This window comes from Micropterus salmoides, unplaced genomic scaffold (genome assembly GCF_014851395.1).
Source record: "Micropterus salmoides isolate LMB-PRFRI ecotype aquatic unplaced genomic scaffold, ASM1485139v1 Ms_hic_scaffold_23, whole genome shotgun sequence".
Taxonomy (NCBI): Eukaryota; Metazoa; Chordata; class Actinopteri; order Centrarchiformes; family Centrarchidae; genus Micropterus; species Micropterus salmoides.
The window spans coordinates 2,845,520-2,870,103 of NW_024041484.1; positions in this window are offsets into that span (position 1 = coordinate 2,845,520).

The window sequence follows — 24,584 nt, forward strand, 5'->3', positions numbered from 1 at the left end:
CAGTAAGACTAAAATCCTAAAGCCTAACCAGTAGCCCCTATGGGTTGCAGTGTTCACTGCACCCCACAATATAAACTGAAGAATCAAACACATTGAGTAATTTGCTATGTTTAGGTCTTTTCCAGCTATAGAGCTAAAATGAAAAGTTTGTCCTAGGATGTCATTAGATGTGATGGGAGGGCTGCCTCGACGTATTGAAGCAAACTAAAAATATGAAGTCAAAATAATGTAAATAACATTTATGACTGCTTGACTTTTGTAATAATTTCTCTTATATGTTGTATATTTTGACTGTTGTGCACCACAACACCAAGTCAAATTTCTTGCATGTCAAAACCTACTTGGCAATAAACCTGAATTCTGATTCTAGTGTTGGCGTTGAGTTTATCCTCTGGGGACCATGACTGTGTGAGACTGACCAAAAAACGTTATAGTAAGTTGGAGTGGATGGATGGCTCAACAAAGCATTCCATTTAAATGGATTAAATGGATTGATTCCTGTTTGCTACAGTGGTCAGCAAGCCCCATTTACACATTTCAGGTGTCTCACATCTGCATAAAACCCAAAAGAGATTTAATGCACTTTAAGAAACAGGCTTATAAAATCATACCTCACCAGAGGTACTTGGGGTACCCAGAGGCTTGCTGCACTTTTGGATTGTGTACTGTGGACTCGAGGCTGCTATCGTACATACCTGATGTACACAAGGAGAGATGAACAAGCTAAGCATTGGAAAACGGTTACTGGAATTACTCTGCCTGTATATGATGCACATTGGATAAAGGTTCGGACTCGTGTTTCCGTGTGTGTATGTATGTGTGCGCGCGCTGTATTCTCCGCTGACCAGAGCGGAGAGCCGCTTCTGGACTCGCTGTACGCACACAGGCTCTGCAAGAGATCTCTCTTCTGGACTGGAAATAGCAAAAATGCATCATGAACAATTGTCTTAATCTTATTACAAATTAAACACGGTAGTGATAACAAATAAATACTAAATGTATTTTCTTAATTTCTCCAGTACTGAAAGCAGAACTGTTAATGTCAGAGCTTATCGATACTACACCCTTTCATAATTTAGCCCTTGGGCCCATTTAATACAGAGTTTCGGTTCCTATCCATACCGCTGGCGATCCATAAACTAACACAAATACATGGAGGATATTAATGCTCTACAAGTGAGACAAATGTTTTTGTCTCTAACTCAGACTGTTCTCTCACAGTTTTTACACTGATCAAGGATCAGGTAAATGTTACAACAGCTCATTGCACCTTCTGTATGATTTGTGTTAAAGTTGTTGCATATACTCTCTTGTTGCTTTAACATTAAAGGAAGAACTATGGCTGATTTCATTGTCACTTTCACTGCGTTGTCACAAGGGGCAGACTGTTAATGGATACTTCCACTGAATTCTAAGTGACTTCGTTAGACTTATCAGGAGTAGAGATTATGTGCGGAGAGATAGATTATACCTTTCCCGTCTTCATCTGACTCTGTTTTTAGAAGATTTTAGAATTCGAGCCGTCTCTAATGCTTCTCAGATGCATTTGCACATGGCTTTTTAAAAATTAGATTGACTGTTGCCTGCTTGAACTAATGCTATGCTAGATTTGAAGAATATCTGACCATCAGCTGTTAATATTGTTAAGGATTAAAGTATTGTCGAGTGGAAAACCAATCAATTGTGATTCAGGAAGAGCATCACTTACAGCACAACACTTGTAGGGCTGACACCAGACGCCATGTTAAGGTTCACCTCTGGGCAGCTGTTCTACATCATTACCGAACACTGTACTGATGTAATGCTATGTGATAACATTAGATCATACCCTTTAATCTATACTAATGTAATTGGTTGAAATAGAAGGACACATATGATAGGCTACAGATAATTCCCTTTAAAAAGGAATTTGTGTATCAAGCAGTGGCAGGGAAGTCACAAATGCAGTCAAATTCACACATGATAGTTTGTAAATGCAGGTTTAACAGTATTTTAATGTAACATCTGAATATGTTATGGAAGAAAACTGCAAATTGTTACAACAATAAAATATATATTTGTAGATTTCTATTTTACATTTATTTAGAAACCAGAAATATGTCTTCATCATAAATACATTTGTGAACATTATTTCGATATACATGGATTTTGATTTAACCATATATATATATATATATATATATATACACACACACACACACACACACACACACACACACACACACACACACACAGATAATTTTTTTAATGTAGTAATTTAAATACAGTAAATCCCAAAACACCTTTAAGAGGAAGCATATACACTGAAAACAGTGGGCCAAGAGAGTAGACCAGTTGTGAACGGTCATCAAAATGAAAATAGTCAAATGTCCAAGCAGTGAGGACATTGTTACATACTCAACTATTTCCAAAGTCAATAGTTTTTTCATTTCAGTTTACACAGATGATTATACAGGAGGAGAAGAAATTTTAATATTTAACAATGTTCTTTTAATTTCAGATGTTCTTAAAGATTACAGTTTAACTGGTCATTAAAACTGATCACCTGGGGTCAGAGTTATGATTTTCCTCCCTTCTGTAGTGTTATAATTAACACTCTTTAATTAGCTAAATTCTTTCAAATGAGGCTTTCACTCCATTTTTCCTCCTTATTTTTCTTTTTCTTGTTTCTATTGCTTTGAAGATCAAAACGTTATATTCAAATATACAGAAACCAAACAAAACCTACTTCAGAAATGCTGATCATAATGATAGTAAAAGGGAGGATTAAATTAAGTTATAAGGTCGCTACCACAACTGTAATTTAAGGACAAATTGGGTGAATCCTTCCATAAGTACACCGGCTGGAAACCAGCCGCTAAATAACCTTTCAGCGCCCACACACAGCCTGATCAGCCGGGGAATAGCTGTGTGTTTTTTTTTGTTTCATTCAGTGGGGACAGGAGTGCTAGGGCTGAGATCAGCTCTGACATGGCATGAGTAATGGCACCTTGCTCTGGACAGGAAAATCATAAAGCCTTTTATAGCATCTTCTATCTTTCTGAAACTTGGATGGATATCTCCCTTGTGGAATTCAAACTAACGGTCAATTTTGGCTCAAAGGAAAACATGCTGCAGTGCAGGAGTAAATGTATTTATTTCCACTGTGGCTCAGAAAAGAAAACAAGCTTAGGTCCACAACTCAAAAATAGTTATAAAATAGTATAGAAATACAGTACAGTATATAAAGCTTCATCTTTGATGAACTGAAGAAGGACTTTTAATATCGAAACAAGGATTAATTTAGGTAGGTTTTACACATTAGGGATTCTTATGAAAATGGCAGAAAATTGATTCTTTGTAGAGGGCACTGCAGGGACTAACCTACTGGTTTAAGCAGATAACGGCTCCATGAGCTGGCTCTTTTAAGTAAATGCTTGAGTCGATCAGTATGACAATGAACAAATTTTACTTATACTAATACTTTTACTTTTACAGTATGTGTCTCTATAGAGTTATGTAATTACTTATTATTCATTTTGATTAGTAGGGTGTTATTTAGGTTGTTGTACAAGTAGGATAGTGACTGTTGACATATGAAGAATCTTGCATATTTATTTCCTTAGCAAATAAGAATGTAATTTAGGCAGTGATCATACTTTTTACACAGACTTTAGTCTACCTGTTGTCTCAATCAATTCAATATTATGTCCATTTCTACAATGCTGGGCAAGAATTAAAATTTTTAATCACGATTAATCGAATAGTTTATAGTTATGCGCAAAATTGAATAATGAATTCTAAAGTAGTGTATTGCGCACTTTTAATTTAAATGTACTGCTATTTACACAAGTGCAATAACATGGTTTGCAAACAATAAGGTGCTTTTTACCAGCTGTATTCCCTTTACACAGTAAAAAAAATACTTACTTTTTGTAAATCTCAACTTAAACATTAATGTAATCAAATCAAATATAAAACAAAGCTATTTGCCACTGCCAGGGCATATAGCTATCCACTTCGCTATGGCATTTGATCGCTTGTCATGCTTTTGTTTACAGTATCTACCTCCCACATTCTGCATTACACGTAGTCTGCTGAAGCCTCCCTCCACTGCTTGTTTGGGTTGGTGATTTGCAGGCTGACCCACATCCCACCCCTCCTGTGACCCATGGTTTGGTAGGCCTTATGTGTATTCAGAGCCATTGAACATGGAGTTTCAAAATAATAATAATTTAATTTTTTTTTATAAAAACTGCGTTAACGTACGATAAAAGAATTGTCGTTGATAATAAATAATACTTTAACATGCCCAGCCCTAATTTCTACATTACTAATATTATTTGTGTTAACAAGAAAAAATTAGAACAGCAGAGTGGTAAGTATGACAAGATGTTTGCTGCTGAAATGACACCTGTGGAACATTATACTGAATTGCCATGTGTGCCATAGAACAAGAAGAAAGAGTTGGGAGACAAAGTCATAGTTCTCCTGATTTCATCCATCACGTTGTCATTCCCAGCTCATCAAATACCAACATTCTGTCACACCACCCTGTGTTTCATACAAACGCACAAGGAATGGGCGTCTCATATGGATGCTAAAGGGCACATCCATATGAAACCAGGTTATGTAGTATGCAGAATGACAAAGTCCACAACCTAACCAAGTAGTTTTGTTGCCTATACCTACTGTGACCATTTCACCACGTTAACCGTCTGTTAAAAAGGCATCTTATACTGCTGCTGAAGGGTACCTTCAGAGGCATGTCAAAGCAAGATCGGTACAAAATAATAAAACAAAGACAGTTAGCTCCATGGTATAATACTGAAACTCGCAAATTAAAGCAAATATTGCAGAAACTTGAGAGGAATTGGCGTTCCACCAAACTGGAAAATTCTCGTTTAATTTAGCAAGATAGTCTTAAAACTTATAGGAAGGCCCTCCGTAATGCCAGAGCAGCATACTACTCGTCATTAATAGAGGAAAATAGGAACAACCCCAGGTTTCTTTTCAGCACTGTAGCCAGGCTGACAGAGAGTCACAGCTCTATTGAGCCAAGTATTCCCATAGCTCTCAGTAGTTACGACTTCATGAGCTTCTTTAATGATAAAATTCTAACTATTAGAAACAAAATTCACCAAGACCTGCCCTTAACTGGCACCAACTTATCTCTAAACTCAGGAACCTTCGAAACAGCTGTAAAACCAGATATATGTTTAGACTGCTTTGCTTCCCTCAATCTTTACCAACTAACTTCAATAATTTCTTCATCTAAACCATCAACCTGCCTCTTAGACCCCATCCCAACTAGGCTGCTTAAAGAAGTTTTAGTCAGCACTTCTATACTAGATATGAGCAATCTGTCTTTATCAACAGGCTATGTACTACAGTACTTTAAAGTAGCTGTAATTAAAACTCTTCTGAAAAAGCCCAAACTTGATCCAGATGTTTTAGCCAACTATAGACCTATATCTAACCTTCCATTTCTCTCTAAGATCCTTGAGAAAGCAGTTGCCAAACAGCTGTGTGACTTTCTACAGAGCAATAGTTTATTTGAGGATTTTCAGTCAGGATTTAGAGCTCATCATAGCACAGAGACAGCACTGGTGAAAATTACTAATGACCTCCTAAATGCATCAGACAAAGGACTCGGTACTGGTTTTATTAGATCTTGATACCATTGACCGTCAGATAATTTTACAGAGACTGGAACATTTCATTGGCATTAAAGGAACTGCTCTAAGGTGGTTTAAGTCCTATTTATCAGATCGATTTCAGTTTGTACAGGTTAACGATGAATCCTCCATGCACACCAAAGTTGGTCATGGAGTTCCACAAGGATCTGTGCTAGGACCAATCCTGTTCACTTTATATATGCTTCCTTTAGGCAATATTATCAGGAAACACTCCATAAACTTTTATTGTTATGCAGATGATACTCAATTATATCTATCAAGCCAGTTGACACTCATCAGTTAGCTAAACTTCAAATGTGCCTTCAGGATGTTAAAACCTGGATGACCTGTTATTTTCTAATGTTAAACTCAGTTAAAACTTCCCTTGATGGCATTGCCCTGGCCTCCAGCACCACTGTGAGGAATCTTGGAGTTATCTTTGATCAGGACATGTCGTTTAAGTCTCACATTAAGCAAATTTCAAGGACCGCCTTTTCTCACCTACGTAATATTGCGAAAATCAGGAATATCCTGTCTAAAAATGATGCTCCTCCTATCACTTCCTGCAGGTGTTTCTGGCTCTGGAGCTGTGGAGTCTGGATCTGTGGTTGCGAGTCACCTGCTGCCCCTGTGTTCCTGCTCGACACCCTCTGCTACAACTATTGTTACTAGTCCTATTATTATTATTATCATCTTTAACATTATGATTATTATCCGCAACCCTGTATGCAGGATAAGCGGTTCACGATGGATGTACGGATGGATTATGATTATCATCATTAACACTGCAATAAATATCTGTACCATTTTTCATTCAGTCTATAGCAACATCACCTTTACTGTCTGTACCTCTGTGTGTATATTGTGTAGGCTTCTTCCCTCTCTCTCTCTCTCTCTCTCCCCCTCTCTCTCCTTCACCCCCACCCTGAGCCATGGTTCTGCTTGAGGTTTCTGCCTCTTAAAAGGAAGTTTTTCCTTGCCTCTGTCGCCTAGTACTTGCTCTTGGTGGGAATTATTGGGCTTCTGTAAATATCATCACAGAGTACGGTCTAGACCTGCTCTTTTTTGATGTTGTGATTTGGCACTATATGAATAAATGTTTCATCTCAGGAAAGAAATTTCTGCTCCAATAGTGGCTAATGGCCGTGCAGCCTCCAATAGTCACACTGGGACATACTGTTGTGATCGGCACACACCTTTAAAGCGCTCACACACACACACACACACAGTGTTTATTTATTTTGCTTGACTGTTATTTTTCTTTCTCCTGCAGTTGCTTTCTTTTCTCTGCTGTATATTGCTGTCGTTCAGTTTGTTATATTCTGTTGTACCATATGGAAAAAAATGCAGTGTGAAAGCGGCTATAGACACACTCACTCTGAGACAGCTTTACACAATATGTCGGTAAACCCCCAGCTGATAATATTTTTATCAGCATGAAGTGAGGTAATCCATGCTCGTTACATGATAACATTACACTGACTGCATTCCGTGGACGTGATACATCGGAGTTAGCTCGCCTGCCTGCTTTTCGTTATTTGTGTGTCTTTCACCGGAGGCTTAGCAATGTAAGCACAGCTAAATGTATTGGATGATAATGAAACAGTTAGTGAGCTGGACTGAATATTATAACAAGATTGTTGCCACACTTTATAACAGTTAGTAAGTGCATTACTGTAGTGAATGGATCTTCCTCTGTGTTGTTGTCCTGCACCGTTATGTTGCATTATTGTATATTATATGGGTCACATTACTTAGTAGACAAATAGGTAGTAAAAAAATAGATTGATAAATGATTTCATTGAAAACGTTAATATCCATTTAAAGCAAAATCTGTCTGGCCCAGGGCTGGACTGGGGCAAAAAAAAAATGTTTGGGCCAAGGAGGTCCACCAAAATCGCCCCTCACAAATACACCATCGATCTATTTAGGGGTTCAGATTAGGGGTGTGATGAAACGATGAGACATAACACTTGCATAAGATTGTTGTCCATGACTAGACAAGAATATATAGGAGCCAGAGCGTTCAGCTATCAAGCTCCTCTCCTGTGGAACCAGGTTCCAGTTTGGGTTCAGGAGGCAGACACCATCTCCACATTTAAGAGTAGGCTTAAGACTTCCCTCTTTGATAAAGCTTATAGTTAGGGCTGGCTCAGGTGAGTCCTGAACCATCCCTTAGTTATGCTGCTATAGGCCTAGACTGCCGGGGGATTTCCTATGATGCAATGAGCTCCTCTCTCCTCTTCTTTCTCTCCCTCTGTATGCAACCTCATCCCATTATTGCATGTTACTAACACAACTTCTCCCCTTTCTGGTAGTCTTGTGCTTTCTCGTCCCTCTCCTCTCTCCTCCTATCACTTCCTGCAGGTGTTTCTGGCTCTGGAGCTGTGGAGTCTGGATCTGTGGTTGCGGGTCACCTGCTGCCCCCGTGTTCCTGCTCGACACTCTCTCTGCTACAACGACTATTGTTGCTAGTCTTATTGTTATTATTGTTATTATAATCATTAACATTATAATTGTTACCATTAACACTATTATAAATATCTGTACCATTTTCCATTTAGTCTATAGCAACATCACCTTCACTGTCTGTACCTCTGTGTATATATTGTGTAGGCTCTCTCTCTCTCACCCCCAACCGGTCGAGGCAGATGGCCGCCCACCCTGAGCCATGGGTCTGCTCGAGGTTTCTGCCTCTTAAAAGGAAGTTTTTCCTTGCCTCTGTTGCCTAGTGCTGCTCTTGGTGGGAACTGTTGGGCTTCTGTAAATAACATCACAGAGTACGGTCTAGACCTGCTCTTTTATGAAAAGCGCTGTGAGATAACTGTTGTTGTGATTTGGCGCTATATAAATAAAATTGAATTGAATATATATTTAATAGGCCCTAACCCTACTTTTTCGAAAAAATTTTATAAATGAAATATTTGATAGGGGGGTCTGGGGGCATTAAACATTTAATTTTCTGCATTCTGGAGACATTTTCTGCACCAATTTAAGTGAAAAAGTCTTTCTTTTTATAAAGGGAAGCACAAAATTCAGGTGGCAGGTGACAATTCACAATATAAAAATATAATAACATGCAGTAATCAGTAGCTTATTATTATTTTTTGCTTAAGTTACTTTTTTTTGGACAACACAGAGGTTTCTTCTATATTTACATTGCATTGCAGGTTTTCTTACTGTGCAAATAAACCTTTCTCATAGCATTTTTATTTGTTAATCAACATTTCTTGGTGCAAGCCATTTTTCAGAACATTTAACAAATGCTTTCAAAAAGTCCCAAGCGTCCCCACTGCAAATGACCCCCCCTCCCTGCCCCCTCCCTACAGGTTGAGCTACTCCATGCTTAGCGCTTCACCTCCTCTCCCCCTGCTCTCTCTCTCCCTCGGCCCTGTCCCTTTGACCCTCTGCTTCGCTAACACACGCCTCCTCCTCTGCCTGGCAGTGGCCACTGCAGCTCTTTTTTACTCCTTCAGGTGCCTCTGCCTGCTCTACATAGGGTAGCTTCAGCAAGCTGATGTTGAAGCTCCTGCAACTACGGCAGCAAACATATCGGTTGTTTTCACGCATTTGGCGGCAGCCGAAGAATGTTTTTTTGGGCACACAACGCAAGAAACAGAGAGTAGAGGGGGGGTGGGCTAGTAAGAGATGTGATTGGGCCAGCCCAATGTCAGTATAGAAAATTACCCAATGGGCCGCTGTCCATGTGTTATGGGCCGATTGTTGGCCCATTTTTTTTTTTTTTTACAGTTATAGAAATAAACTATTTGTTAAACCAGCCCCAAAGTGCGTTGGCCCACCAGATTACCATTCCAGCCCTGTTCTGGCCCAACATGGTCTCCAGCTCCTCATACTGCATACCAGGCTGCTGGGCGGGACAGGATAAAAAACTCAATTTCAATTTTACAAGTTGAAATCACTTTCTGGAAAAACACAATATGGAGAACTTACAGAAGTCAGAAGATCTGTCTTCCAGAATTTTAGCACAGTACAGTACTTATAGCAAAAGTCAAAGAACTACATTCTGATTGGACAACTGCCAGGGGATAGTAGTTTTCATCCTATCACATGTATGTAGTATTTACTAAGAATGCCATGGCCACTTGATGGCATAACCTAAACACATGAACAGCATCTGGTTTTATGTAAAATGTGCTTCATGGTCCCTTATGACACCTCACTCTAATAAATAACATTTTTTACACTATTATTATAAAGATAAACATTATAAAGACAAATAATATGGGTGAAAGAATGGATTAGCACACGCGTGCAGCAGGGATTGTCTGTGCTGCACTTAGAGTTGGAGGTGAGTAAAAAATGTTCTGAGCTGCTTGCTCTCATCGGCTGGATGTTGATGTGGAGTCGGCCGACGGCTCCAGATACTTAGTATGCTAGATATCTGTTTGGCGTCAGCGATGTGTCAGTGAGCATCTTTGATACATTGTTGAACAGTACACACACATCGATTGAGATTATCATGTAGACTCAAAATCATGTAGTGTAATCTATGCTTAACCTTTACTTACTTACTAAGTGTTTGAGTTACCCTTACCGTACCTTAAGCAATGTTTATTTGCCATTGACAGGATTTTTCACAAACCTTAGCCATACCACTGTTGCCATGTGCAAAGAATGTAGAAAGCACATGTTTTCATGTAATTTTGGGGTTTTGCAAAATTATTCAATCTTTATTTTTTTCTTTCCTTCTGACTTTTTGTTTCCAAAAGGTAACTCTTGAACACAAGGCATGTTCCTCATGAAAGGATGACAGGCTTGTTTAACCATGTGGGTCCAAGTCTCCTGTAGCAGGTACACAGAGCATTAGATAGAGCAGAAGTTTGACAGGGTGACATTTGTATTTTAAAATAGACACATGGCAATAACAGACCAAAGCTTTGCTGACATTTCTCCATTGTTTGTCCTGGAAACATATTCTAAATTGGCATGCTCACTCACAGTCAAATGGCTGGTTTGACACATATCACACTGGCTACTGATGACATAGGCTTGATGGCTGAAGTACAAGACTTTGTTATTCACTCTTTTTGCACACTATATCACCTGTAATTGTAACAGTGTCACATCATAGTTTGTTTTTCACACTGCATCTTTTCAGGTTATTTTCTATGTTGAATTGTTCACACTTTCCTCTGCTTATTTCTAAGTAGACTTTGGAAGCTACACCTGCTGAAGTTGTGAGTGGGTGTTTTCCATGTACAGCTCCCTCATGCCGTTTCACTAACAAACCACGCCTGCGAAGATGTAGATGGTTTATTGCTTACAATGCAGCTGAGATTGGATTGTACGAAAAGAATGGATCGAGGGCCCGGAGGGTGGACTGAGGAATGCAGGGATTAGGGAGAGGGTCGAGGGATAAGGGGTAGAGGTAGAGGTGTGATGGATAAAGGGTTGAGGGGAAGACAGGTGAGTGATGAGGGGGGGGGGGGGGAGTCTGATCCGACTCGTGGCCAATGGATGCGGGAGTGAAGAGCAGACCGGTGTCTGCAGGCGAGAAGGTGTGCCGGAACTGGAAGGAGTCGAGACTCTGAGTAGGGGAGGCGGATGCGCGGAAACCCCCAGTTTCTGTATGCAGACAAAGAGAGAGAAGGGAGCAGGGGGAGAGAGAGAGAGAAAAAGAAAGGGATTTGGGTTGGAGGGATGAGACAGCTGAGTCAAGGGGAGGGGAACGGAAAAGGTATGCTTAAGTTCTTGGTGTGCGGAAATGGGATGAGTCAAGGTGTGTCTTAGTTCCCAAATCTAGTTTATAAAAATAAATTTAAACTACAAATGTACTTGTAATATTTTATCTTATATACAGTACAGTATTTATATATCTTAAGTAATATGTAATCAGAAGAAGAAATATTCCAATTTATCTTGAAAAATTTGAAATTTATTTTCGTAACATTATAAACCAGGTTGCATATCTCTGGGTTGGTGTTTTTTTGTTTGTTTGTTTTGTTTTTGCTTGCTTTTTAAAATTTCGGATGTATATTTTGCTTGGACGCTTGTTTCAGCGGAAACAGTTAATGTGTATTATTGCGCGTGTGGAACTGGAAACTGAGTCCAGGTTTCAGTGAGCAGAGTAGTATCTCACTGCTGTATGGTGTAGAGTTTCTGTTTTAAATTGTATCCATTACATGCTAATGACACAAACACTCACCAACAACTCCAAGGACAGATCGAATGGCAATTATACAATTTGCTTTGAGTGACTCATAAGTAGTGACTGGTCTCCATGGTTATACTTCTCAGCTCTGAATATATTTCTGCAGGCTCTGTTCATACTTAGTATATTGCCTTAACTCTCATTAGTTCACAGCACAGCACCCCACCCCCCCCTATGCCAATACACACACTAAGCAGATGGCAAACATTGGACAGCATTCCAACGATTCATCAAAACCTGCACACATTTCTTTTGTAGAAGTTAACAACATATTTTCACTGAAGGTGTGTTTGTCTGGAATAAACAGCCCCCCATCCATCCTACTTCTAATGCCAAGGAGAGATAAGTCCTGATTCTCTGCCCGTCTTCTCACAGCAGCAATTACCATAGCTCATTTAACTTTCATACACCTTCTATAGACACTTTGATAGAACATCTGGGTGTTTATTTCTGACTTTTCATAGCATACAGTGAGTGGGAGCTTGTGAGGGCATAACTTTGTATGGCAGGTGTCTGAGGCCTGCAGAGTGCCAGTGTATATCAGACTTTTAGATCAGGTCTCAGTGGATCACTGGCAGCAGCTGTCTCACATGTTGGCTTCACATCAATGGTTCACAATGCATGTGGAGCATACATAAATAGTCATGACCTTCTTATTCAGACCAACCACGGTGGCCTGCTGGAAGACAAAAGCCAGAAACCACTGTAAAAACATCTGGCAGGCACTAAGCATTCAGAGATTTTGCATTTACTCACTCAATGGCAGGGGTTTACAAAGTATCGGTTGCTCTGGAATGGAAGACAAGAGCAACGAATACCATACTGAAAACACTTCGATATGATGCAGCCAGTGAGATGACAGCTGCTTTTTCACTTCTAGTTTTTGTTAATTTGTCCGTCTTCGTTAACGATAATAAACATGCTTCATACATTCGGAAAATATGAAAGAATTAATTTAAAAGGTAATGATAAATGACAATATAAAAACAGCACAAAAGCAAAGTAAAATGAACTAAAACAGAAGACAGAGAAGGAGATCTGTTTTTAGAAGCTGCTTAAAATACTTTCAAGGAGTCAGAAAAATTGATTTGGGAAGATGATTCCAGAGGGTTGGGGCTAAAATAGCAAAAGCGCATTTAGCAGTTGGAGCGGGGGATGGATAAAAGGCAGAGATTTGTGGTCAAAGAGTGGAATGAGGAACGAGGAGATCAGAAGTTGTGTTGTAACTGTTTCTCGTTCTCACGTGTGTCTTGGAAAAGATATCTTAATTATCAAGTAAAATGGCATGATCGATGGCATTAAAGGCAGCAGTCAAATCAAGTAGAATAATTATTGGAATAATCACCTTTGCATGCATGCATAAGAATGTCATTAGTCATTCTTAATAATGCCTAGACTTCAGGTCTGCTGCAATTGTTTCCAAGGATTTTGGATATAAAGGCTAGCTTTGACATTCATGGTCTATAATTCTCTGAGTGGGCTGGGTCGAACAAAGGCTTTTTTAAAAACTGGTTGAACGCTGGCAATTTTTAAATAAATCAGGTATGGATCTGAATGTGAGACAAGTGGATAATAGAAAGGAGGCCAGGACCTAAGACAGGAAGGACAGATTTTAGAAATTTTGTGGGGACTGTATCACAGGGACTGGAGGAGGGACGCATTTGATCTACAATTTTTTAATGGATCTGCAGGAAGATAGGAGCAGACAGGAAAATAGAATGCAGAATGGGATTAAGGTAAAATACTGGGGGGAAAATTGGACCTCAGACCATTGATACTGCCAACAAAAAAAATAAGTTTTCACAGTCAGAAGATGAGGCGATGAGGCAAGGAAGGAAGGAAGAGAGGGGTTTACAAGCTGGGTAATAGTATTAAACAGAAAGGATGGGTTGTATTTATTACTATTAATCAAGACAGAAAAGCAGGCAGCTCATCTTTGGCAATATTTTTCAGTTTAAACAATAGCTCTTTCATATAGAGGTGGTGAACTTTGAAGTGAAGTTTCGATGTATTCCATCTATGTTCAGCCTTACAGTTTTCGCTTCTTTGTTGTCAGATTTTGTCATTGATTGAAGGGGTTGCATTAAGAACTTGGACAGCCCAGGAGGTGTATGGAGTAGAAAAGTCAAGTGATGATGTATACAAATCATTAAACCAACTAACATGATCATTAATATTACAGAGTCTGGCAATTGACCAGACTAGAAAAGTAGCTGGAAAACATGGCTGTGGACTGCTCACTAAAGTAATACATTTATGGTCAGAGACAAAATCAAACTTATTCAGGGAATTAAGGGAGAAAAACTAAGTCAAGGATGTGCCTGTGGTCATGAGTGGGGCCAGAGATGCACAGTATATCACAGAAGTGAGTACACCCCTCACATTTTTGTAAATATTTGATTATATATTTTCACGTAACACTGAAGAAATGACACTTTGCTACTATGTAAAGAGTAGTGAGTGTACAGCTTGTATAACAGTGTAAATTCGCTGTCCCCTCAAAATAACACATCACACAGCCATTAATGTCTAAACCGCTGGCAACAAAAGTGAGTACACCCCTAAGTGAAAATGTCCAAATTGGGCCCAAAGTGTCAATATTTTGTGTGGCCACCATTATTTTCCAGCACTGCCTTAACCCTAGCTAATAGCTGCAATACCACACCACAGCTTGTTAACCTAGGTACATCCAGAGAATTATAAGTGGGTGGGCAGTGCTAAATGGGAGCACTCCCCAGGCTTAAACCAGGTCTCAGTAAGGACTAAGAAATCAAGGTTATGCAATGTAATTTCATTGAGAAAGATTTATTAGACAAGGACTGAAAGTTTAAAGAGAAAGACAAATGGGATAAGTGGTTTAGATTAACTGGAATTACCAAATGAACTAGCAGTTGAAAACACAGAATGCACAGGGTAGTGGGTATTCAATCCGGGCTCTAACAGGAATACTGTATGAACCCAGGGAGATATACAGTCAGGTGGGCTCACTACATGTTAGATTGTACAAGCCTTACAGGAGTGCAAATTCAGTTAAATGTTAGTTGATAGACTGTGTGAGCCTTCCTGTGAAGGATGGAGGCCTAGAGGCCTGTTTAAAAAGTCAGCAAAATTGTCAACAAAGGGAATATTTATATTCACCAGAATTGTTAGTCTTCAGAGTGTTCAGAATTTGCCATCACCTTGCTCTGCTGTTTACTGTTCATGAAGGGTCCTATTTTAATGGCACAACCTCAAAACCAGTGCAGAATACACACAGTGAATGCATACTGACAACAGTAGCTTAATGAATGGGGAATAGGTACATGTCTTCAGGTAATATTGTTGTCTGGATGAGTTTGGAGTGGAATAACTTAACAATGTTGTTTATTGTCATTCAGCAAATGTTACATATTTTATTTTGCAACACACTCAAATTTAATTGAGAGTCAGTGTTTCCCCTAGGATTTTTTTCAGGGGAGGTGGTCGACCTCCCAAAACTACTAGTGTTGCAGAGCAGGCGTGTTACGGAGACATGGTGTCAAAGACACGGCGCACTTATTTTTGCCTGTGAGTCACATTCTCTGTTCCTCTTCAACATTTTTTACCAGAATCCATGTTTTCCATTGAAATGTTTCTGAATTATGTGTTTTACAATTTATCACCTTTTGTCATCAGAAAGTGTGTGTATTCATGTGGTGGTGAATAAAATTTGAACGAAAATTGAATGTATCATGAAAATACTACTAAAATAATATTATTTATAGGGACTTTTCACAATAAATGTATTGCAACAGTAGGGTGTTAAAACAGGCTATCATAATACTAGTTAATGGGAGACAATTCAAAATGAATACATTGTTTCAATACATGTGGTGTGAGTTGTCTCTCACCTGGGCAGCACTCATCCTTGTTTACAAAGCTTGACTAAACGTACGTTTTTAAATTTTATTACTGATTATTTGACTCTGTTGTCTTCGATATGACGGCGTGTGTTTGTGTGTGTCTCTGTGTCTGTGTGGAGGAGCTGCTAAGCAGCCCTGCCCTCGCTGGAACACACGGAGAGGACAGAAGCAGCGCCGGTAAACAAACAACATTGTGCGACTAATGTTCTAATGTACTGAACTTTTTGAGGCGAGAAGCAAATTGTCTGTGTGTGTGAAAACCGCTTTCTCTTGCATCTGTTTTTTAATTTTATTTATGAATAGTTAGTATTTTTGGAACTAATTATATAATTTTTGTCATTCTTGGAGGGGGGGGGGGGCAAAACAATGGTAGGGGAAACACTGTGGTGGTTTTTTTCCCACCTAAAGAATGTGTTCAAACTGTACAGATGTTATTTATATCTGGCTAAGATATGAATGTAAGTCTGACTACTTGGCATTGTGGTCAAAATTGTCTGATGGGATTCGAATCACTATGTGTTCTGCTGCATTTACACCTATATTAACCAGGATCTACAAATGGGGTGCAGAAGTTAAACATTAAATGCCAGTTTTGCCAGAGCCCTAAATAGTCTGACATCTTTCACAGATACAGGCAGAATTTTGAGTTATAACCATTCTGATGTGTGTAGAGGTGTGTGTGTGTTAATTCTGTAGCAGTCACGGTAAACACAGAGGAGCTCTAACACAGCACTTCTCAAATCAAAGACTGCAGGGATTTAATAAACTGAATGAGAACATTTCCATACCATCTAAGCAGCTGTAGACACCATGTACTGTACGAATCACCCATATTAATTTGTAGATCAGAACACAGAGTGATTAACTATGTTTGTGCTGCAATTACTCTAAACTAATTTGCTGGTTGGCGAGTGTAAAATAAAAAAATAAGAACAATCAAATTGCCAGTTGAGTGACTGGCATTTTCTCTGCCAATATTGGGGGTATTTTAAACATATTAGCTTCTTTAAATACAGATATTATTCTAGATTGATATCAAATTCACAGTAATGAAGGTGAAATTGCTCTTTAATGGCGTGTGCTTCTGAGGAAAATTAGTTCACCCTCAGAAGCACTCTATCTGATTATCCAAAATAGTGTTCTATCACTGCAAGGGAGATAAAAAAAATATATCTCTTCATCGAACTGAGGCTAAAAGGTGATGTCATTGGTTGAGTCATTAAGTCTGTCTGTTGTTACAACATCTCCAGGAGATATGACAGCTACTGATTTGTTAGAGAAAGATCTGGTTGTCATGATTACTTCAGATAGTTTTTTTGACCCCCCTGACACTTTGAGTCACATTTTCTTCTACTTCTTTATATATTAAATATAAAAATATATATTTATATGAAGCATATTATATTCACCGAAGAAAAAAATGAAGCCATCTCTTTTAATTATCTCATAATTACTATATCTTAATTTAAACTGTCTCTATCGCGACCAACTATCTCATAATTACCAGATAACAGGTGTTGCACCGTGAACTATCAGATTCTGTGACCTGAGTAGAAGTTCAGATTTTTTTTTGGTGAATGCAATGTGCTTCTGTAAAAAGGGTATAGGCATATTCCTTTATTTATTAAGGAGCGCCCCCATTATGTGTGAATGACTGACACAGCAACTACATGGAACAGTATATAGAAGTAGATCCATTTTCCTCTAATCTGTACATAAAAAGAATATAAAAGACTGAATTGTATGCCACAGACATCCTTAAATTCCTGTATCATGCTAGCATTTAAATTATAAATTATATTCCATTTTTCCCAGCAACTTTATGGCAGTTTTAATTGGACTTTATTTGTAACCCACAGAAGATAATCCGCAAATGTGTCCATTAATGCACAAATATTTCACTATCCACAAATGTGTATTTTTATATCCACAATAACACAGGGTGATTTGCGGATCACTTCCTGTCAATTTGCAGGTCATGTTACATTTGTGACTTCTTTTGACGCATTTGTGCAGTTTTGTCCACTCTGTCCCGCCAAGATCTTTAGAGCAGCTACACCAGCAGGGGGCGGTAGCAACATTGCCTCCCATGAGTTGACAGGATATTTACTACATTACTAGCTTCATGCTCATCTGTAGGAGACAACAAGCAAAAGGACTGTAACCCGGTTTATGATTTCAACTCGACCAGTTCGTGACTCAGGATCTGGTTCATCCTTGTCCTCTCCAGGTACGTCTGTTATGTAACCAGCTCACGTGAAATTATTTAATTCACTTCGAGAGATTTCATGGTTTTCACAATAATTGGTCATTCACACTGGAATTAGCCTACCCATCACTTATATTGCCTCCATTTACCACTGTCAGGTGATCAGTAAACATTCAGCTTCTATAGAGATGGAATCAAGAGGCTAGAACAGTTGACCTGATCAGTGCAAATGATAATTAACCTAGTGACAGTAAACCATAATGTCACTGCACTGTGTTTCTGTTTTATGATTATGGGATTGACGGGATGAGGATTTTCCACAATATATCATTGAGCACTTCACAAGAAGTGATTCACAAATGGATCGTTAGCGCTTCTGGCTGTTTGACACATGAGTCAAATTTAAATCCAGGAAATGCAAGCCTTCACAGAACACATCAGCCCAGTGGACAGTAACATCAAGTTCACATGAGAGGATGTCAGTTTGGCCAATAAATCTGTTGTTTGGCCTTGTTGGACTTGAAGAGGACAGGAGCCTTCACATAGGAGTATATAGGAAACCCACACACAGACTGTACTGTTATACTCTAGAATATTTACTCTTTGACTCCCACAACTCACTGGAGCATAAGCTATCGGTCATCAGAACCCTGCACCACCAAGCTGACAACATAATAACAAGTGGCCAAGACTAAGAAGGAGCATAACCACCTGAAGTATGTACTTACAGACTGTGGATACTTAAACACGACCTTTGTGAAAATAGCCACAAGATCCAGGAAGGACACCAACACTATGAGTGATGAAGAAAAGAGTAAATGCAACAAAGAAGAGTAGAAGTACTGCTAAAGAAAAATGCTGTTCCCCAGACTGGAGAGAACTGCTGCAGACAGAGAGATGCAAAAATGGCATATTTATTCTTGCTTATTATGTATGACCTATAAGACAATTGCAATCACTGCATTTGTGTATCCCACACATAAGGAGATATCAGACCTGCTTATTGGCAGTGAATTATGATAGGTAGTTGGTAGTTTTTCAGTGAGCCCCTATATACAGCCTGTTCTATCAGTGCCTACATTTAAAGACTCAATGAATAGTTCTCCATAGCATTGAAAAGCTACTGCTCTATGACTGACTGTGTGATGTTTACACTGTACAGAACCAGGACTTTCTCCCAGGAGACCAGTATGTGTTTCCTGTGTAAAACATGGGGATTGTACAAAACAGAAAGCCAATTTCTTTTTGTAAATCTTGAAACTTGTTTCAAGGATTTATGGATTGATTACATCCATGTTTATTTGGATAGTTTTCCTTATCTCTGCCTTTGTTGGCACCGTCCTGTATTTCTTGGTGCATCAACACCACTTGTAGATCAGTGGAATATGGCATCACCTGCGTGCACATGCATGTGGGTCCCTATTCATAACAAAATAGGGGCCACTCATGAAACAACAGCTATAGTGTTTGACTAAAAGTCAAAAACTTCACTGAAAACCTTTAACATTGACAGTGTAAAAGCTGTTGATGCTTAAAATCAGGGCACTGCTGGTTGTAATTCCCTGTACTGACTTCCATTACTACAGCTATCAGTGCCACACCAGAGGCAGGGCTAAGCTATGGCTCTGGCTGCTCGTCTGAGTGTGTAGTTCAGTCTCTGAGGCTCTTTCTGTTTTCTTTCATCACCGTCTCACTCTCTTTGTCTTTGCTTGGGGTCGTTCATGCTGAACCTCACCCTCTTTGCTGTTGCAGAGACCTCTTTGAGTATACCTACCGACAGAGTACAGCAGAAAGAGAAAGGACATTAACTGATAAAGAGAGAATTATTCATATAACATGTCTGTGAAGGTTCCCAGTCATCCAGGTGATAGTTATCCAAGGAAGGTTAAAATCAAGGCCAAATGGACTTAGTTGAAGAAACTCGAGGATGTTTCGCCTGTCATCCAAGAGACTTCTTCTAATTTAAATAACCTATTAACAGTCAATTTCCTGTGAGCCATATCCCCTCCAAACACCCTGAAAAGCTGCCACAAGAAAAGTGTGCAACACTGCAACAAAGACTCTTATTAGTGGGTCAGCACTCTTGGCAGGATGGTTTTCCCTTCTCAGATTTGATCTTTTTAGAATGGACCAGGAGAGAAAAATCTTTTTTCTGTTGCAGATTCTTTTATAATGTCAAATAAAACCATGTCTGTCCTCCAGTTTGCTCTTTGGAACAATTCAATTTCTGAACATTGATCTAAACAGTAGCTTTAGATGTACCTTGTTCTCAGTAAAATGCTCTCTGTATGGACAGAAATATGGGTCACAATAAACTGAATATGAAAAATTTCTATTTGAATTGCTCAACTTGAATAATTGCATTAAATTAAATTTGAATTGCATAATTTGAATTTTTATTCCTTTAGTTTGGAAATAAAGTAAAGCAAAGAAGAAAACAACCATTTTTATTCAGAGAAACACTACTGCACTGCAATACTAGTATTAGTGACAATACTGCAGCTTTGTTGCAGTTCAAATGTGAAATACATAAAGGAAAACTGCCAACAGGCCTCTCCTGTTGCGGTCATGTAGTCTCACAAATGGTGTCTCACTTGGAAACGTTTGCTTGTACTGTCACAACACAGATTACAGTTGAAGTACCTATTTGAGATGACCAGACAGACCAACCAAAGAGACAAACCATAATGACAGCAGAGGGCTCTTAATCAGAAGTATGAGGGTTTGTACTATTATTATTATTATTATGATATATTAGGCAGTCCCACCAGGATTTCACAGGCCTTTTCTGTGATTGTTGTGGTCTAAAATGCCAGATTTTGCGGCAGCAAAACAAAACAGTTTACCTCCATAGGTGAAGAAGATCTGGATCCTGTTCTTCACGGTCCTTTTTATTTTTGGCAGCAAATGTGAGACGTTGGTATCACACATGACCGCTACGTCTTCTAAATAAGGAAGTGACAATCTGAAGTATGACAATGGTTTGTGGGAAACAGCGATAACAGGCCACAATTGAAGAAAACTTTTGGTGATTGGTCAAAATTGCAAGTCGTGCTGAAGTTACAGGGATGTGTTGAATCTGTGTTAATAGTTGCAATGGCGACATTGCAAAAGCCTGGAGGCACTGATTAGGAATGCTTTTGAAACAGTTTTAACAATTAGCTGTTGAAGCCATTAGTAGCTGTAATGTCATATTCCTTGGTTTTCATAAAAAAAATGCATTTCTGATGCAATGCCATTGCTGTTCAAGCTATTATGTCCTGCAAAGACTTTGGCGTGTTCAGTTATTCAATGCAATTATTCAAGTTGAGCAATTCAAATTATTATTATTATAATTATTCCAATTCAGTTTCTAGTGACATATTTCTGCCCATACCCCTGATCTCTTCATCTGCCTGTTGTACTTTTTCTTCGTTAACACAGAGGTCATGTGTAGATGTGATGGTTTGCTGAATCTCACATGATGTTCTCTGGTTTCCTCTCCCTCCTCTCTACAGTAAGGATTTGTGTAGATATCTCCAGGGGGAAGATAATGACCTGGTAACAGAAGCTGAGCAGCTGCAACAATCTCAGCAGCAGTCCAGTTCTCTGGAGATTGAGTGATGGATACCATAAACACACAGCCTGAGGGTGGATGAATGATATGAACATCTTCAATTTGCACAAAAAAAAACAAAAAAACATTTACACTTGCTTGCAATGGAAAAGTAAAATGCTAGAAAATATGATGGAAACCGACAGCAAATAAATCATGATGTACATGACTCAAGATCTATTAATATTTAATCCTCAATTTATATTATATATTATTTATGAACCCTGTTTTTGTTTTGTCACACTAACAGTGAGTTATTGTCGTCAATCTGGCTCGGTCCTAACAAAGGCATTGCAGTTTTACCAGTTGCCGCTCTTTTCATTATGTCTGCTAACAGTAAAATGCTTGTTGATGTCAGTAACTTGATGCATGCTGTTAAACAATGTTGTCATTAGTTGTGGCTCCAAACCTTTGAGAGGACTGAACCCTGGCTAATACATGCATTGAGTATAGTTTGAGCACATACTGTGACACTGTGTTTGTTTTTAAATCATAGTCTGAATGAACATCAACGGCGGCAGAGTGCCTCCTGCCCTGTTGTGCACATGGTAACTTAATCTTGACATGCTCATAACAGTAATGGATGGAAATATGCATTAATTTGCATTTTCTTCAGCCGAAATCACATTAGAATATTTTTTCACAAGATCAGTGTCTTAAATAATGAATGGATTCTTATTTCCTTAGTTTGCCTTTTAAAGTGTGTTTTTCACTGTATATATTTATATATAGTAACAGGTGTTTTCATATTTGACTGAAAATACAGGTTCATTTTGATTATTTTTAATGTGTTCATTTCATATACACTGCTGGAATATTCAGGATCTAAAATGGGCCATACCATTTCCTAATATTGACGTTAATTGAACATCTTGTTTACCTGCATCACTCGCAGCTGCTCCAGTCCAGTGTCTCAAATGGGAATTGAAACACTGGAGGCTGATGTCAGCAGTTAGCTTTCTAGCTTTTTTAATACACTTAACTTTCCTACATTCATAGTGTCATAATTAGCATTTATTTAAATTTAAAATCAGCCATCTCATGGTAGCTAGTTGATAGTTACCCTATTATTTCATTACCATTTAAAAATGTCATTTGTTATCTAATTGTTCGCCAACACTGGTGCTTAGGCATGAGCAATGAAAATGAGGGTTAGTTATACATTTTGACATCAATATAGAGTTTATCGTTTCATTTTAAGTGTTCTGTCTTTTTACAGTAGTCACAGCATTTGTTTTCAATCTGGAATTCGGGAGTTTTACCTGGCTAGGTAAATGTTTAAATCCAGGTTTGTTATTTCAAATGTATTCAGTTTCAGTGTTATTTATATAGCACCAATTACAGAAGTCATCTCATTGCACTTTTTATATAGAGCAGGTCTTTTACTGTACCTCTGTTAAATATTATTTACAGAGACCCAACAATGTATGACTAACCCTGATTACATTGCATTCACAGTCAACATAAGCAAGAGGAAAGAAGATATTTGCTAAAGAGTAAGTTGAAACTTTAAATGATGAGAATTAGAGATGATAATAAGCGTAAATGATGGTCTGGTATTGTGCGTGTTTGTGCGGGTCTAACTGTCTGGCAGTTTTGCTCTAGACCCCTGACTACAAAAGTTGTGTAATTGGTGTAACAAGTGTGATTCATCATCATCTACAGACTGCGGACAAACAAGCAAGGATATTGTAAGGTTTGTTGAATTTTAGTTCACTGAAGCATGCGCCTGCGTTGTACTGGATTTCCTTTATGACCTGGGAAAAAAAGTTGCCCCCCCGGTGGTCATTATATAATTTGCTCAACATCTGGGAATGTGGTTAAGATTATACCAAAGCCTGGGAATAACTGATAGAAATCTAAATGTATCTGTGCTATTTCAATATCCCCAGTAGATTCTCCTTATTTTGAAGAACACATTTGAAACTCCACTCAGAACTCTTTTCTTTCCAGGCGTAGGGAAACTTTTTAACTGGAGATCTGAATGGACAAACAGGAATTGAACCTGATGTCATCGACAGGTCAGTCTCCCCTGTTTACCACAGCAACCATCACCACTCTAAACAACCTTGACTCTGAAATAAATCAAAGTTGCAGGGAGCTAGTGCATCTCTGTCAGGTCTTAGGCCTGTATATAGTTAACGGTAGGTTCAGAGGGGACTCTTTTAGCAAGATTCACATCCTGCTCTTGGGTTTAGTGTAGTAGATATGCATATCAATGACATATACCCCTCCACTATCAATGCATTTACTGTCAAACAGCAATCCTCCTTTCAGGCCACATCCAAATGAATGTGTTGTTTAAACTCCCATGTCAAATAAGAGACAAAAGAAACCCAGTAACCTGTATAAATTAAATCCTACTTACAGATGGGTCCCAGACAGTTGAGACAGAATCACCTTCAATTAAATATGACCAAGATCAATATGTCCCTATTAAGGGGTGTTGTTAGATCACTGTTTCTTTATTGATGACCATGTTATACTGTCTCCTGCTGAATAAGGACTACAGCAACAGCTGGATATTAGAAAAGTACCAATGAAGAAAACTAATCATGATTTTTCAAAAATGCCCCAGATGACAGGAGAACAAATACCAGTTTACCATAACTAATCATATGATTGATCATAGTTTGAGTCATACATTCCTTGTTATAATCATAACCACATCAGGGAGTTTCAACATGACAGTAAAATGCACCAAAGAAAAAGTTTGAAGAGCTCTAAATTCAAATAAGAGAATTTTGAAATTTCCATAAACATCTGTTTTAAAATATCTGTCATCCAGCCCATTGCGCTGTATTAAGTATATGGTCCACTCAGTCATTACAGCTATACCCAATGAGAAACATGCAACATAATCTTTGCATTAAGAATTCAGCAGATACATTATACACATACACGGAAAAACACCAACAAATGAGAGTAGAGAAGAATTAAGCAGTTACCCACTAACATTCAAAAGAGAGCACTCAAATTTAATTATATCAAATTTTAAGTCGCAGTAGACCTGGAGGAGGACGTTGGGAAACTGTTGTTCAAGTGCACAACTTAGAAACATAGTCTATTT